The sequence below is a fragment of the Podarcis tiliguerta genome, assembly GCF_965153285.1.
Source record: "Podarcis tiliguerta genome assembly, chromosome: Z".
NCBI classification, from domain to species: domain Eukaryota; kingdom Metazoa; phylum Chordata; class Lepidosauria; order Squamata; family Lacertidae; genus Podarcis; species Podarcis tiliguerta.
Window position 1 is genome coordinate 47,132,893 of NC_139553.1, and position 16,997 is coordinate 47,149,889.

Consider the following 16,997-nt stretch of genomic DNA (forward strand, 5'->3'; position numbering starts at 1 on the left):
ACAGAATTATCTGGCATCCCTAATCCTGACCTTTGGCCTGGCTGGGATTCAGCAATGTCTGGAGGACCTGAGGTTCTCCATCCCTACTATACAAACTTACCTGGGAGTAAGTCCAATTTAGCTCAGTTGTGCTTACTTCTGTGTAGGCATTTTTTTAAAAAATGAATTGCTTCCCAAGGCAACATGTCAAAGTGATTAATGATCTTTAAAAAAATCAGCTATATAATCCAGTTCCAAATTCAGTGTAGATACCAACTAGGATAAAAAACAAAATTTCTCCTTTAAAGGCTTTTTGAAAAAAGGTCTTTAATAGACAATAGAGATGGCACTTGTCTGATACGTATGGGTGTATATACAGGGTTTCACTGTTAGTATTACAGGTTTGTTTGTTTTTTAAGAGTTTTCACGAGAACAATTTTCTAGCATGTTCCAGTTTAACATTTTGCCTCTCAATTGCAAATCAAAAAGTCAGAAATGATTGAAAAACACACACCCTCAAAGGGTAAAAAAAAACCTTCAAAACTTAATTTAAATTAATGGCTTTTCTGGGTTGTTCCCAGTTATTGGTGGGCCAGGAATGAGACAGTGAGTGTTGAGAGGCTGACTTTGAATTGAGGAGGTGGTTGGCACGTGCTCAGTTTTCAAAGCTGGAACATACTTAATAGTTGTGCCAACTGGAGAGTCCCTGGTAAGCAGTGTAGTTATCTTCAAATAACAGCCTGCAGACTTGGGAGCCTGGGTTGGAAGGGAAGCAGAGAGTTAAGAACAAGTAGCAGGCTTTCCCATCAGGCATCTCCTGCCTTATTCCTATTTTAGCTTCTTCTCTCTGCGATGTCTATCTTGCATTGATCAGTTTTCTCAGCAACAGTTGTTCAAAAGTGATCTTTTGTGAGGAGAGCATGGCCAGCAGAATGTCCTGGGAAATGTGTGGGATGTTATCTGTGCTGGTGTATGCAAGGCTTAGGCCAAAGGTCCCTCTAGTACAGCATGGTCAACAGGAGCCTCCAGTGGGAAGCGCAGAAGCAGGGCAACAGCAGTTCACATAGATGATCTGGGGGTCAAGAAAGGCTAGGGTCCAAGGTCACAAGAAGCAAGAAGTAGCAGGTCCAGCCAGGAACAACTAATGTTGTTTCCAGCAATTGACTGAGGCTGAAAACCATGCTTAAGAATGCTGGAGCCAGCTGGTTCTCATCAGTAGCAAGAAGGCTGATCAGCAGCAGGTAGTCACTTCATCTTCTGCTACTTCAGGCTGCTGCTCAGCAAGTGAAGCTGACTCCTGGCCTATGACAACCTGGGACGTTTGCAGTGGGATGATAAAATGTCACTCTGGGCTGCTTGAAGGAAAGCTGGGGTACAACTATGAGTCTTGAATATCTCTTGAAGGTCTGGTAGGAATCCCAGAATAACCTTTAGATGAGGTTCTGATTATAGACGATTATTGAGTGCTGCAATTTACCTGGTACATGTCGGTTTTAGAGACTTCTTAATGTGGTGTTGGTTTAATGGCTGATGTTTTTATAGAGTTCTAGTCGATGTACTTTCCTTTTCATTGGTGTTGGCTGCTTCTAGCGGTAGAACTGCCAAACAGGACATAAATAGCCAACTAAATACTTTTAAAATAGCTTTATAGTGAGAATGCACAGGGAAGGTTGGAAACCAGGTCCCCTTCTCATTGTACACATGAGGCAAATGGAGTGCTATCGCTCCTAGCTGGCAGAAGGATCCACTGGTTGATTAGATATAAGAGTAGCCAGATATTTTCACCTTTGAGTCCCACCATCCCTAACCATTGGCTATGCTGGTTGGGGATGATGGGAGTTGTAGCTCGCAACATTTGGAAGGTGCACTTAGACTGGGGGAGGCTCTGCTTCTGAGGTATAGTGCTCACCACTTTCTCCTGAACCCAGTTTTGTAACAATTAACGTTACACTTACTATTAAAAAAAGAGAGAAGGTATCAATGAATAGAATGTACATGTCAATAGTGATGCTGATCATTAAAAAAGCAAGAACTGATGAGTGGTCCTGAGGTAAAATGGAACAGTTACCTGTTATCCACCATGCTAGTATTTACATCTGTTGTGGATATTGCACAGCAGGAGTCAGGTTGAAGATGCTAAACCCAGTGTGATTTCCCTTTAAATGCCATGCTGGTAGTTCCATGGACCTTATCAGTGGCAACCCCTAAGCTGTAGATTTCCTGTGGATTTTCTCCCCCACAGAGGTACATCTGGCACACATCAAACAATCATGGCTTCCCCCAAATAATTCTGGAAGCAAGTAGTTCGTTAAAGGTCCTGAAAGTTGTTTGGAAACCCCTAGTCCCATCTCAGAGCCATGATACCCAGAGTTCCCTGTGAAGAGGGGTTGGTTGTTAAATGATACTGGGAATCGTGATCCTGGTTGCGGACTTCCCATAAGCATCTGGTTGGCCACTGTGAGAGAAGGATGGTAGACTAGATGGGCCACTGGCATGATCAACCAGGGCTCTTATGTCCTTACTGTACTGTGTGTCTCCTCATCAGCCATTGGTGTGAGGTAGGGTGACTGACAGCCATGGTGACCACTTCATATAATGCCCTGGTGGGAGAATATTCTGTTCTCACAGTGGCCAACCAGATGTTCCAATAGGAAGCCCACAAGCCATTCTGCTCCCAGGTATAGGAAGAAGATAGAGGAACAAGAAACACCCTTGTACAGACTCAAGGGACAACCAGACTTTGGCAAAGGTCAGGTTTCAGGGTGTTAGGCTCCATGACCCAGAGAAGCTAGCTATTGACCAAGCAGAGTACAGGAAGAAGTATGGTCCAGGCATTTCAGGCAACAAATGTGGATCAAGGGGCCAAAGGCAGGTACATAGTCAATACCACGCAGAGGTCAAGATTCCTCATATCAAAAATAAGTTGGAGGAGCAAGCTCAGAGCCTGGGAGAAAGGGATTGGCCCTGAGTGTGTATGTCAGCTGATGGAATGTTCTGACAGACAGGTACTTCAGCCTAGGTGGTGCCCTGGAGGTACAGAACATTGGTGGCTCAGGAGATAAGGCATCTAGAGTTTGATGTCTGGGAGCCTGGTTTAAGACCCAACCCATTCTAGAACTATTACTCATGCCCCTGATACTGCATTCTTATATGTATTTTTTTCATCACCCAATTGAATCCACATTTCACCTCCCTTAGCTACATTTTGCACTCTCCCATTTTGTAGAGCAAGTTGCCTTGGCAGCCTTCTCCTTCCTTTGCTTTTTCATCTATATTTTATTTGTGGCATATGAATGCCAGAACTTCTTCAAATTCTGCTGAATAGAAATGTTCTACTGCCACCCCTCACTTTTTATTCAGAACTTTCAGAAGTTCATAGGTGATTTGCAAGTACAGTGGCACCTTGGGTTAAGTACTTAATTTGTTCCGGAGGTCCATTCTTAACCTGAAACTGTTCTTAACCTGAAGCACCACTTTAGCCAATGGGGCCTCCTGCTGCCGCTGTGCCGCCAGAGCACGATTTCTGTTCTCATCCTGAAGCAAAGTTCTTAACCTGAAGCACTGTTTCTAGGTTAGCGGAGTGTGTAACCTGAAGCATACGTAACCTGAAGCGTATGTAACCCGAGGTACCACTGTATGCAAAATCTTGCTTATCCTAGTGCATTGTGCATGATTTCCAGTATGACAAGTTCCATCCAGCTCATTTGTCAACTTTAAGGAGTTCCATTTTGAAGAAGCTCTGGGCTTTGGAAGTGATATTGGAGCTGGGGAGAAATTTCCACTGGCATATATTAAAGATGTATTTCTGCTCAAGATAGTTTTGCAACTTTTTTTGCTCTGCTTGTAATATTACAATAGCCTTCAGGTGGGCTGCTGGAGGCCTAGCTGTCTTGACTCAAGACAAAGCAATATAAATAAACTCACTGCCTAATGCTTTCATTTCACACTTCCCAGGCACTGGGAAAGCTAAATCCACTGTGGCATGATGAGTTAAGACGAGGCACCAGAGCCATTAGGCTTTCTTTCTGCAATAATCTGCTTAACACGAAGAAGCAAAGACTCTCTCAGAATGGCAAGCAGTGAATGGTGTTATCAAGCTCTCCCCACCTCCTCTCCTGCTTCCGCATGCTCCTCTGGTCTTCAACGGATCTCGTAATGGTTGAAATCCATCAAACTGGAGCAAAGGAATTAGTCTTGTTAGAAAGGCAATTCACAGAATGATTGCATTCGATTGGTTGCTCCTGTGGAACTCCCCCCCCCCCCCCATCTTTCAGCTATCCCACTAAGTAATTCAATGCAGCACAGCTCCAGGGTTATTTATTTATTTTCAAAATGTATATCCAACTTCTCTATCTGGAATAGATTTCCCTCAAGATTAAAACATACAGACAATTCCTTGCTATGTAAAGCATAAACTAAAGGAGCCTAAAGTCTCAATGATAGCAAGAACGTAATGCACTTCAAGAATTTTGCTGTTTTAGTTTCAAAGATCTGAGCATGCAGGATTGCTACAGTTCTCTTTAAAGCTAGTTGCTGTCTGTATGATCACTCAGAGGTCAAAAAGGGCTTTCGTGTGTTCTTTTACTGTAGTTTTTTGTTTTGTTTTGTTTTGTTTTGTTTTGTTTTGTTTAAGAAAATTCAAGGGCTTAAAAGAATACATATCATCTTATGAGACAGTTTCCTGCTTAATCTTTAAAGACTCTTCACTGAGCATCTTCCCAGAGGGGACCAATCAATTGCTTTAGTGAGCAGGTGGCAAACTATGTGAATGAATGCTAGTTCTTACTCTGGATTTTAGCAGCAGAGGTTTTGTATTTCATATTCGCATTTAGTCTTGTCAGTTAACCTTAGCAAACACCCTGGTATGTGGGATATTAAAGGTTGTATACAGTGTAGACCTGTTGAAATTAATGGGTCTAAGTTATTCTTGCCCATTAATTTCATCATCTAACTTTAGATCCCACCCCCACTCCTTGCAAGTAGGAGTTAGGCAGCCTGTGATGACTTGGGATAGCTGACCTAGCCTTGATGTGCTGAGGTGGCTGCTTTGGTGGGGAAAGGGCAGCTACTAATTCAGTTATTGGTTCCTGGTGCAGATTGGCTTGTGAATGACGCTCAAAATATATGTTTCCTCACAGTCTGCTGCTGCGGCCGTGTAATGACTTCATACCTCATGGGACCTGTAAGCCAACATATAGGATGCTGTTAATGCAAAACCATGGTGAGGCCAGTTTTGGAGTCATTTTTGTGTACTTCTGATTGCTTGTTCTTAAAAAGGGTGGATTTTTAAAAGAATAATAATAGCAGATTAATGCAGAAAGGCTTTTGAGTAAACACAAGTGAAACTGACACGCAGTGGAAGCGGACCACTTGGACTCTTCCTATATTGCAGGCTCTGGAGCTAAGGAATGGGGAAAGCTATTGCCTTCACATCTTTTGAACATAAGAAGAGCCCCCATTGGTCCATCTAGCCCAGAATCCTGTTCTCCTAGTGGCTGCTCAGATTCCTCAGTGGAAAGTCTGAAAGCAGGACCTGAGCACAAGAGCACTTCTCTCCTGCGGTTTCCAGCAAATGGTATTCAGAAGCCTTTCTGCCTCTGACCATGGAGACATAGCCATCATGGCTAGTCTTGCTTGTGGGGACAGTGGATACTAGCATTAGATGGACCTCTGTTCTGGGCCACCATGACTGTTATGATGCTCATTTACTATTTAGGGCTGTCACTCTTGCCTTAATTCATTTGCAAGTGTTCTTCGCCTCATCATGCAAATTTTCAAGAACACATGGCAAGAATTTGGTACTGAAACAAAACAGAAAAACAGAAACTAGAAAAACTGCAAAGCGCCTACTGGTATAATTATATCTGGGTGGAGTTTCATTCCCACGTGGGAATGCCTCTGGTGGGCAGGCCCAGAAGCCGGGTTCTGGTTGCCAAATAGAAAGGACTAGAGGGTCACATTTGGCACCCAGGCCTGAGGTTCTCCCACTGCTGGTATAAAAGAAAGCTCAGAAGAGAGAGAAAACTGACCATGACCCATTAAAATACGGGCCATGTTGCTAATGTGGTCCTGAAAATGTCAAGGCTCATCTGCAGATTACCTTGATTCTCCTGTCATGGGGAGTTGCAACATCAGCATCTTGCATGTAGCATCTTGCATGAAGAAGATCTATGTAGCAAGCTTCTTTTAAGTCCTGCTTTCAGGGCAGGCAAACCATCCCAATGCAAGCAGGGCAGACAAGGAACACTTTCTGTTTGGCAAGGTATAAAAGGTTGTGTGGAGCACCAACCACTTTGAACTAGCAAACGGATTTCCAATCTCTCTGGGACAGACTTTTTAGCACACTGGCATTCCAAACTCCCTCTCATTACAATAGTTAGAGAAAGTCTTGAGCCAGTTCTTGCTTTCCCTGTTTGTGGCTGTGACTGGACACTGTGAACCCATAGCCTTCAAGGGGCAACCCAGAAGCCAAAGGACAGGCTAAAAAACCATTCTGGAAGGGGCATGACTTCAAACATCTTCTGCCATTCAGTTGAATTGGATGAAGGCCCCTGCATCCTCCAGGTTCTAAGAACATGATAAGAGCCTGGCTGCTGGATCAGGCCAAAGGCACATATAACCCAGCACTCTGTTTATAGTTTCCAAACAAATGCCCTAGTGCTCCCTGTGTGTGATCCCTAGGAACTGGTAATCACAGGCATGCTATCTTTGACGGTTAAGGCAGAACATTCTTGCAGGCCTGGCTTCAAGAGCTTGGGTTTCAGTCCTGGGATAGCAACAGACAACTTTATTTCACCTGGCGTCAGATTATTTGCATGTGACTACTTGCCATTGTTATACACCTTCCCCTGAGCTTCAGTGCCTGAAAGTGCCTGCTACTTTGTTGGGTTGATTGGATTATGCCACTTGAGGAAGAGTCATGACTCAGTGGCAGACCATCTTCTTTGCATGCAGAACATCTCCAGCACCTGCAGGTAGGGCTGAATTCTGGAGAGCCACTGACAGTCAAATTAGTTAATACTGACACCAGCCTATAATTTTGAACCCTTCCACTGGTGTTATCCTCATGGAATCAATGAACTTATTGGGAGAGATGAACGCAGTTAGGGCTTTTGATGTGTTATCACCTGAGGAAGATATTCAAAACAGGACCTTATCTGGAAGCCTGCCTATTGTCAGCTGCTTCTAGTATCCTTCAATACAATAAAAACTATTTTTATGCTTTATGGTTCTTTGTAAGCCTTGCTGAAATGTACACTTTGCGATTGTAATGATATTTTGTCTGCTTTATTGTAAGCGTCTTCTCATTATCTGACTTTGCATAACATAGCTTCCTATGTTTTTATAGGGCTTAGGTCCTGCTTGTGAGCTTCCCACCTGGTTGGCCATTATACTTAGTGATTAGCCTGATGTTTTCATGAACCACCTCTTCAGGCACTAATAAGTGTTTACTTTCCAAGGTCTAAGGCTGGAACTTTAAGTTATGGAACTTGTGGTACTCCAGATGTTGTTGGACTCCAACTCCCATCAATCCTAGCCATTGCAGACAGTGGCTAGGGAAATTGGGAATTTTAGTCCAGCAACAACTGGAGAACAAATGGTTAGCCAGTCCTGTCTCTGATAAAGAATTATCTTTCCACCAGCCCTAGATGAAAGGGACAGAAGATTAGCACAGCTGCATGCAAAACATCTGCTCTGCCACTGAGCTCTGGGTCCTTCTTGGATATTTATGTATAGCATAAGCTGCCTTCCAGTGAGTTGCACCCTTGCTCCATCTCCCTCAACATTCTGGCTGCCAGCAACTCTTCATGGTCTCAGGCCAAGCTTTTTCCTAGCCTTGTAATTAGAGGTTCTTTAAGGGGACGTTCTGAGAATATAGGAAGCAGGCTTACACTCAATCAGAACATTGGTCCATCTTCATTTACACTGACTGTTGCTGGCTCTCCAAGTTTTCACTCAGGGGTCTCTCCCAGGCTGACCTGGAGATGGTGGAGAATGAACCTGCATGCAAGGCAGGTACTCTGCCACTGAGCGACAGCCCTCTTCCTTGAATCAGATGTGCTTTGCCCTTGTGACACATGACTAGAGCTACTTTTAGGGGTGTGGAAAATTGGCTGTGGGCACATAGGTGAAAGCAGAGATATGTTCAGTGTCTTTGAGAATCCCAGAAAGTGTCCATTGGTGATGGAGTTGTAAGGAGTGAGGCTGGCCAATCCCGCTTGGTTTTCCTGAAGTCCAATTTCCATGGTTACCATACCCTGGGATTCCACCACGCAGCTGAGCAAATGGCAGCTACTGACAGGAATTAGTAAGGGAATGGAAGATGACTTGACATAGCCATAGTTACCTGAAAGCTAAGTGTGTGTGTGTGCGTGTGTGTGTGACTAGAATTTCCTCTTTGTAAAAACAGCTCAGAACATTTTTGATGCGATTACGGGAATTTGTTATCAGTATGTCAACCTTGGAAGATTTAGAGGGTCTGTTACTAAGCCAGACACAGTAAGTGCCTGTGAATCTGTGAAGAGTGAAGCTGAGAATCTCGCTTGCCAAACACCTGGGGGCTGAAATCTGCTCAGCTTTTGTGGGGGCCTCCCTGCCAGCCTCCAAGACTGAGAGAACCCATTATGTAAACCTTGTTATCATCTCTCTGGTTAATTAATAGACGCTCGGTGCCAAATCCCAGCTGAATGCCAAAGATTTCAGTACTTTATTGAGAGTATTTGATCTGATAGGAAGCGCTGTATCTATAGGAAATGGAAATATACCGTCCATTCTCTTTTTATCATTTTAAATTTATACAGTGAATTGGTAGCAATGAATGCCTTTACAGTACTGTATTTTTTTTAAAAAAATATAAAAGGCTGTTTTGGAAGGGTAAGATAAACTCTTTGCTCCTGGTGGGCACAGAGGCAATTGCTAAACACCCACTAACAGGCGTCATTAATTACTTCACAGATGTCTTGGAATGGTTCTTTATGCTTCCATGATCTCACTCTGGTCGTCTCTTGGGAGCACCTTTTAAAATGTATTGTGGTGAATGTTCCTTGCCGCCGCTCCGCCCCACAACTTCCCTGAAATGCCTTTTAAACTGGAGAAACCAGGGATTGAACTCCAGGTTCTCCTACATGCCAAACAGGCACTGTTCCTGAGCTATACTTCTTCCCCAAATGCAAGAATATACCTTATGTGAAATCACACCATATCAGCCATATCAAGACAGGTTGGAGCTGCTCTCCAAGGTCCTGAACACAGAGGCAGAGGTAGAATGTCTTCTTCCAGACCTGATGCCTAAGATCTGCTCCCCATCCCTGGAGATGCCATGGATTGGAACATGTATCTTTCTGCACATGAAGCATGTGCTCTATCTTTCTGAGACTTGTGGTCAGCAAAGTGTAACACAACAGTGGGGAGAACTTTTTCTGCTTGGCAGTGGTGCTTGGGGCCAGAAGGAAAAGTTGGTGGAACAACAAATGCAGTTTTAATCATTGTGCCATAGGCTAGTTTCCACACACACACACACACACACACACACACACACCACTCTTTATCCCCCATCCTGAGACGAGGCATTATCAGAATTAAGAATAAATTCCAACCAACACTTTGGTGTGAAGCAGCACCCGTGAGGGGTGTGGCCTGGTGAGCATTCTGAGGGCTAGACAGAGAGACCTGGAGGGCCACAGTTGACCCCTGGGCTTGAGGTTTTGCATCCCCTGTGTAATATGTGCTACATGCCCAGACATCAATGGCGCCAATGGGCCTTTCAGTCATAAATAAGGGCTGGAGAATTCATTTAACAAAACCTTTGAGGATTCAAAGTTGCAGCCTGATGACATGTTGGGGACTGAGGATTTTGCCACAACAGGAGAAATTCAGCATTTGCTGATTGTTAAATTGTGCCACGGTCAGGTCAAACTATCCATCCCTAATTTGGTGCATCCATGTTTACAGTTCATTAGGTGTCACTAAAATACTTTAAGTCTGATTACCTTGCATGTCAAGGTTGTTGTTTATGCTTTCCTCAGAGCTCTGGCTTGTCCAGAGCAGGAAACCAGAAAGAGTGAAAATGGGTGTAATAATTCAACATTATTCCTCTCACTCCTGTGAATTCCATTAGCCATCTCTGTACTTACTGCCCCAGTTTATCACCTTGACTGCATTCATAATTTTAATAGTATACCCTGTGATTTTCTTTAGTGTTCGTTTTGAAATCCGTAATTCTCTAGAGATGCCTTAAGAGATCCTATCCGTTTTATGGTTCTGACAGCTATCCTTGTTCTTAGGAAAATATTGCCATGTTCACTGCAGGCTTTTGGCACCTTTGGGCAATTTTGTGTGCTTTCTGTTTTGCTAGGAGCACCCTTTCAACACAATTACTGTCAGGTGACCATGTTTTCTCCACAATATTTCCACACACACCCAACTCATGAACAACAAGTTAGCATAGTCCTAAATGACTCAGAGGCTCCACTCTGGATTTGTATAGGGTTGCTCCTCGGCCTCTTCTTTGGACAAGGAGCTAAAACTGCAACAGGACCTCAAAGGAAGCTTACAACCAGAATTTTGCAATTATCAGAATGTCTGCTGCCTGTGGGGTACGTGACTGTCATGCAGAGGTCCTCGTCTTGTCCTAGTAGTTACTGGATGCACATTCCAGAGGCAGAATTTGATACTAAGCACAGAGGGCAGGATTGTTCATATACGTTCATCTCCCAGAATCTATTTATGAGCACAAACAGTTATTATTTATTATGAAATCCAAACGAGTCTAATCTGCTGATTTGTGGTTCTTTGGGCAATAGATAAAAATTTAGCCAAGGATGCCCCACAGCTTCAGAGTTTTGTTGAATGTCCCTCAGCTATCAGAAATGTCTTGGGCCGACACTAAAGATCTAGAATTTATTGTTTTGCTTGGCAAGCAAGGACCAATTCTCACTTTACATTATGTACCCTGATTTGCTGTGAACAAATGCATAGGAGGCTCTCCTTAAGAACAAAACCCATTGTTCGAGGAAATATGTACATTAATAAATCCAAATAAATCCATACAATCCTTTCCATGGTTGTCAAAATATAATAATAGGCTAAATAACTGTCAGCTTGTTGCACTTTTATAGTCTCCCACAATTTGCTATCAAGGCCTGTTTTAAAATTGAGCTAAGGCTAAAGTTCTTTCAGAACTTTTCCATTCCCAAATGTTGGTGGCTTTCTCTCTCCATGTGCAAAATTTCTCAAACAATCCCAAGGAACCATGTTTTTCACTGTTCATTGCCTTAGCAGTCATTGGCGACCCTTTAGTGCAATTTCCCTACACCCAGAGTAAGAATCATGCCCTTTCTTCTTCTGGCTAGGAATACCCCCTCAGTTGCAGGCTTAATTGCTTTATATAAATATGGATGCTATTGAACTCAGTAACCATCCTCTTCACTTTCCCCAAAAGGGCACATGAAGAAGGGCCTCAGGTGATGAATGTTGGGTCTGAGTAGATGTGTGTAGGGAGCACAAGGTATTGAGGCATAAGACATCAACTGAGCTCCATCAAATCTAACAAGCTCCACCAGATGTGCAGGTTAAACATCTCCATTTTTGCTCAGCTAAAATCCAGGCTCCTAGCACTCGACAGAACTGGAATAATAATAATAATAATAATAATAATAATAATAATAATAATGGCAGCCTGTCCATCTGACTGGGTTGCCCCAGCCATTCTAGGTGGCTTCCAGCATAATATAAAGACACAGCAAACATTAAAAACTTCCCTATACAGGGATGTCTTCAGAAAGTCATATGGTTGTTATCACCTTGACAACTGATGGGAGGTCATTCCACAGGGTGGGCGCCACTACTGCAAAGGCCTTCTGGCTGGTTCCCTATAACCTCACAATGGGGAACGGCCAGAAGGCCCTTAGAGCTGGACCTCAGTGTCCGGGCTGAACAATGAAAATGGATATGCTCCTTCAGGGTCAAGGCCGTTTAGGGCTTTAAAGGTCAGCAGTAACTATGCTCTTCCTAGTTTGTGAAGTGAGAGTGGAAGACTAACTTTATTTAAAGGCTGACATTTGTGTGAACTGAGGCTGGCTTAAGTAGGACTTTTTGGCTGATTGACAACCATCCTCCAGTCTCATTGGCATTTCCTTCATCCATGCTGTCAGTTCTTTCCCACCACCACCACCCATATCCCTCTGCCTTGTCAGTTACGTTTTCCCTGTCTCTAATACATCTGGCATATTTTCTATTCTTTCTTTGCCTGTGGCTGGCTGTCCGTGGCTTGCATTTTGATTACTGCCAAATATAACGCCTGCGAGGTGCAAATCCTTCTCTCGAAAAATGGGCTTGGTGTGAAGGGCAGGTGGCTGTGCATAATGTTCTTGATGTTTTAAATAAAAAACAAGAAACTGTAGGCTTGTACACCAACCCTAAGTATACAAATTATTTGACTCCTTTGGTGGGAGGAAGCAGGCTACCCACCACTTTTGCAGTTGCAAAGTCTGGCATGGACTGCAATATCTTAAGATTTCTCCCATCCTCTTTTGCTTCTCTCTCTTGAAATGTGCTGCAGTCTGCTGTGAGATGAACGTATCTGGGGTGGAAGCGGGGAGAAGGCTAAATTAGCATCATCCCTATTGCACCTTTCTCCATTGCAAACGTCCTCTGCTGAGGCAGTTAACCCCACTCCCTGCTGAAGTTGTGTTTATTTCCAGTTTTTGAGTCTGGTTGAGGTGGGGCAACATGATTAAAATTGCCTGGTATATGTGTTTGGAGGAATCTGTAGTGGAGAACCAATGGGTTGGAGGGAGATATGGGCACAGGATAGATTTGATTCAGGTTGCATTTACCTAATTCACACATCCCAAAACAAGATGTGAACTGAAGTGCTTCTGAATTTTGCAATGCAGCCCTCCAGCCTAGTGAAGTCTGTGGAAATATATATATATATTAAGGGAAAGTGTCCATATAAAATGCAGAACTGTACAATATACAGTAAAGGGAAATGGTTTCACAAAAGTGTGTTTATGGGGCCAAATTTGCACTGAACTGAAATTTGCCCACCCCTAGTGGGAAAGGGGTTAAGCAATTCCATCCTGCTGTGTCTTTCTTGCAACAATCCTTCTGCCCTGGCTGGGCAAATAAGGCTTTTTGTGAGAGGGAAACATGTTTTCCCACTCGCCCACCATCAACATTACTGCTGTCTGCACTGCGCTACATTCACAGCCTGATCAGTAACTGGGAGTGCTTCTTCCTTGGAAGTGATTCTGGAGCAATGCTAAGATAATGCTACAGATTGAATTCATATTTGGTCATGAAAACCAGTTCAGAGTGACAGCAACTTATCTCTCCTCACTCTGAATGGGCGAATGCTTTTATACACTCCCCAAAAAATAATTCCAGCTGTTTAAAGTCTTGGGGTTGGGGGATTCCTCCCTTTCAGATCAACCCCAATGCTGCTGACAATATTTGAAGTTTATAGCTTTGTTTTGTTGGCACTGTGCTCTGAATGATGCTAGCAGGCAACATGGACCTAAATCATAGGCTCTTGGATAGAAAGAAAAGCTACAATCAAATATACCCACTTAACTACAGAGCATGTCTGTTTTGCTTAGCAGGGCTACTTTGGAGTCAAAGGACTGTGTTCATATTAGAAGAAAGAATGAAATATTACTCAGTTTTAGGTATTAAAATATTCTGCTAAATCAGCTAGAGGACCTGATAAACCTATCTGTTACTCTTTCCATGTAAAAGCTCTCCTGACGTAATATTTCTCCCATCCATCATGGGAGTTCATCTGTATTCATCTAAAAGTTGACTTATTCTCTTGTAAACACATTGCATTTTCCTACATATTGTGCCACCCATCATCCCTTTGCTTTGTCCTGATTTTTTTTAGGGGGGGGGGGAGAAACATAAAATGATGGGCTTTGCTTTTAGAGAGAGGCTTCAGAATACAGTAGGTTGAATCCAGACTAAATCAGCCAAACTGTGTCTCCATCAAAGAGAGTTAAGTCATGATGATGACCAACTTGTCTAACTGATTTCAATGGCATCTGAGTTCAACTGATATAATCTGGATTAAATCCATTGTGATTAGTTTTCTTCAATTTTGTATTGCCCTGACCTGAATATTAGCACTCTTTGTGGAGCTATTCATTTGGTTACCCCAGGCATAGATGTTGTATTTAAAGATTTGTGTGCCTCCCCAGCCTTCCTGCAAAATACCTCAGGGTGGTAGTTGTGGAATGTAGAGCTTCTTCACCATGATAACTTTGTGTGGTAGGTTTGGCTATGGGAAAGTGACTTTCAACTCCAAGCACCATTTCTGAGACCAGCAAGGGTTTTGAAACAAAAGGAAATTGGTGTGATATAGGGATGGGAGGGACTCTGAACCCTAATCAGCTCTGGTGTTCAAAGATACTATAGCAGACTATAATATGGGATGTTGCTCACTGTCTCTCTTCATATCATTGTTATAGGTTTGAGGGTCAGTGTGGATGATATCTGTGGGTTCCTTCCAGGCTTGTGATCCTGTATCTAATATAGTTTAGAATCCAGTAGAAGAGGCTGCTGAACCAGCCTTGGTTATCCAGTTAAATGCTACTACCGGTATTTACATGGCCAAAGAAGTTGCCATAGAGACAAATGGGCATGGCCTTTTTCCACCTCACTTGGCTGGATGCCACATCATCCTAGGATGGAAAGCAATAGGTCAAGGGAATTTTTTGTGTGATCATGAGGTTTTGGCTTGTGTGGGAAGCTGAATGCAGAGGCGTGTCTGGCTTTGTGCTGGACCCAAAGCTGAGCTTGGAACTTCTTTGGAAATCTACTAGGGAGGCAAGATTTCTTGGGGTGTTAGTGCTGTGAGCCCTTCCATCTTATGCTCAAATAAAACCATATATTCTAAAGGCACCACAGTCTCAATTTGCCTTCAGTTCAAGGAAACCAATTCCTGAGTAAAGTGTGGGCACCCCTGAAGCCTCTCGCTGCTCAGTGATTGGGGCATGCACAACATTACTTACTGGGGACCAAGCAGGTAGAGATGAATTATTGGATGGGTGGAGAACTCCATTTGCAATAGTTTCTACTGTGGAGACCAAAGACCTGTAACAATGTCCTCCTATATGCCAGATTGGGAATCCTTCCCACTCTTCTCAAGTTCTGCATTCCCTTTGGGGGAAAGTGGTCAGAAGCAGCATACCCCAAGGTGTGTGAGGTTGCTCACCCACCCACCATCTTCACAATTTTTTCACAATCGATTTGAGGGTTTCCCCCCCTGCAATGAGAGAGAGAGAGAGAGAGAGAGAGAGAGAGAGAGAGAGAGAGAGAGCTCCCTATTCTGTGCTGCTCAAATGATTCCTGATCTGCTGGTGGAGGGGGAGAAGATCACCCAGGGGAATGTTATAATATCATAATGCTGTTATACAAGTCTGTGGTGTGACAGCACTTGAAAGTACTGTGTACAGCTCTAGTCACCTCAGTGCAAAAAAAGGATATTGTACAGCTTCAAAGCTTCCCTCAGAGGAAAGGTTATAAGATTTGGGGCTTTTTTTCGTTTAGAGAAAAGACAAGTAAGAGGGGAAATGATAGAGGTGTAAAAAAAAAATTAGGCACTGTGTGGAGAAAGTGGATAGAGAAAAGTTTTCCTCCCTCCCTCATAGCACTAGAACTTGGGGCCATCCAGTGAAGCAGGAGGTGAGAAGATTCAGGAGGACAGAGAAAAGAAAGTACTTCTTTGCATATCACATGTGGAACTCACTCCCACAACAGGTAATGGGGGTTGCCGGCTTGGGTGGTTTTAAAAGACAAATTCCTGGAGGATAAGGTTATTGCTGACTGCATTGTGCCTTCTGAATGCCAGCTGCTGGGGATCACAAGTGGGGAGAAGGCTCTTGTGCTTAGGTACTGCTTGCAGGGTTCCCATAGGCATCTTGTTGGCCCTGGATTTGATGGTTCTTTGGCTGGCTCCTTCAGGACTAAGATTGCCCTCCCTCTCATCTTCCCCTCCCCATTTCAGCTGAACAGGAATCACCTGAGCAGCAGCAGCAGCAGCAGCAGCAGCAGCAGCAGCAAAGAGGGCAGCCGCTGCTTTGGAGGGGCCAGGGGCATCTGGGTGGCCCTTGAGGGTCAGCTGATGGAATAGCCTAGGTGTTTCCCTCTAAACACTGAGCTCTGTCTGCTAGATTTTTGGGGGAAACTGAGGGGAAGGCATTGAAACATGGCTGCTGTGCCAAGAGCTTGGGTCAAGATGCCTACACTGCCACTCTGTAGGTGAAGTTCGGAATCCAAGTTAAAAATATGTCTGGGGCCGATTCTATGTCACGCTGCAAATCATAGAACCATAGAATTGTAGAGTTGGGAGGGGTCACAAGGGTCGTCCAATCCACCCCCTTTCTGGTCATGAAATGCATTCTCTTTGCTATTCTGTCCTAGCTGGCTGATGGTGCTCATCTTAAATGCCTAGTACCTCAGGTTACATATGCTTCAGGTTACATACGCTTCAGGTTACAGACTCCGCTAACCCAGAAATAGTGCTTCAGGTTAAGAACTTTGCTTCAGGATGAGAACAGAAATCGTGCTCCGACGGCGCAGCAGCAGCAGGAGGCCCCATTAGCTAAAGTGGCGCTTCAGGTTAAGAACAGTTTCAGGTTAAGTACGGACCTCCGGAACGAATTAAGTACTTAACCGGAGGTACCACTGTAGTATGGCTTCTTGAAATACCAGCCTTATTATGACTTGTCTAGAAAATGGATGGGGGGTGCATGGTTGGAGTAAAGCAAACATCCAGGCCATCACTGATTTTTTCTTTTTAAAAAATGCATATGTAAGGTGCTTCCAAGCCCAGAGGTATCAATACCCCATGAAACGGCTCTGCTTCCCGTGAAAGTGCCCACAAAGGAGTTATCATTCAGTGGGCTCATTTCCAAGATGATGCTTATAAAGACAGAGAGAGAGAAGTTTTGTGCAAATTCTCTTCTGTATACTTTCTCCCACAATATTGCTCCCACTCTTATAATTGCCTCTTCTTA

The 16,997-nt window shown here is 43.7% G+C and overlaps 1 protein-coding gene across 13 annotated transcripts in view; it reads left to right on the plus strand.

The window, feature by feature from the left end:
• The window catches only part of HTR2C (5-hydroxytryptamine receptor 2C), a 238,968-nt gene that overhangs the window by 125,981 nt on the left and 95,990 nt on the right, over positions 1-16,997 (plus strand). Inside the window, exon 1 of one of the 13 annotated variants that reach the window (XM_083422645.1) lies at positions 22-106. The exons of the other annotated variants lie outside the window; for them this stretch is intronic. The gene's annotated coding sequence lies outside the window, so the exon portion shown is untranslated. Of the gene's footprint in view, positions 1-21; positions 107-16,997 lie in introns of those variants that run through there. 13 annotated transcript variants of the gene reach the window in all.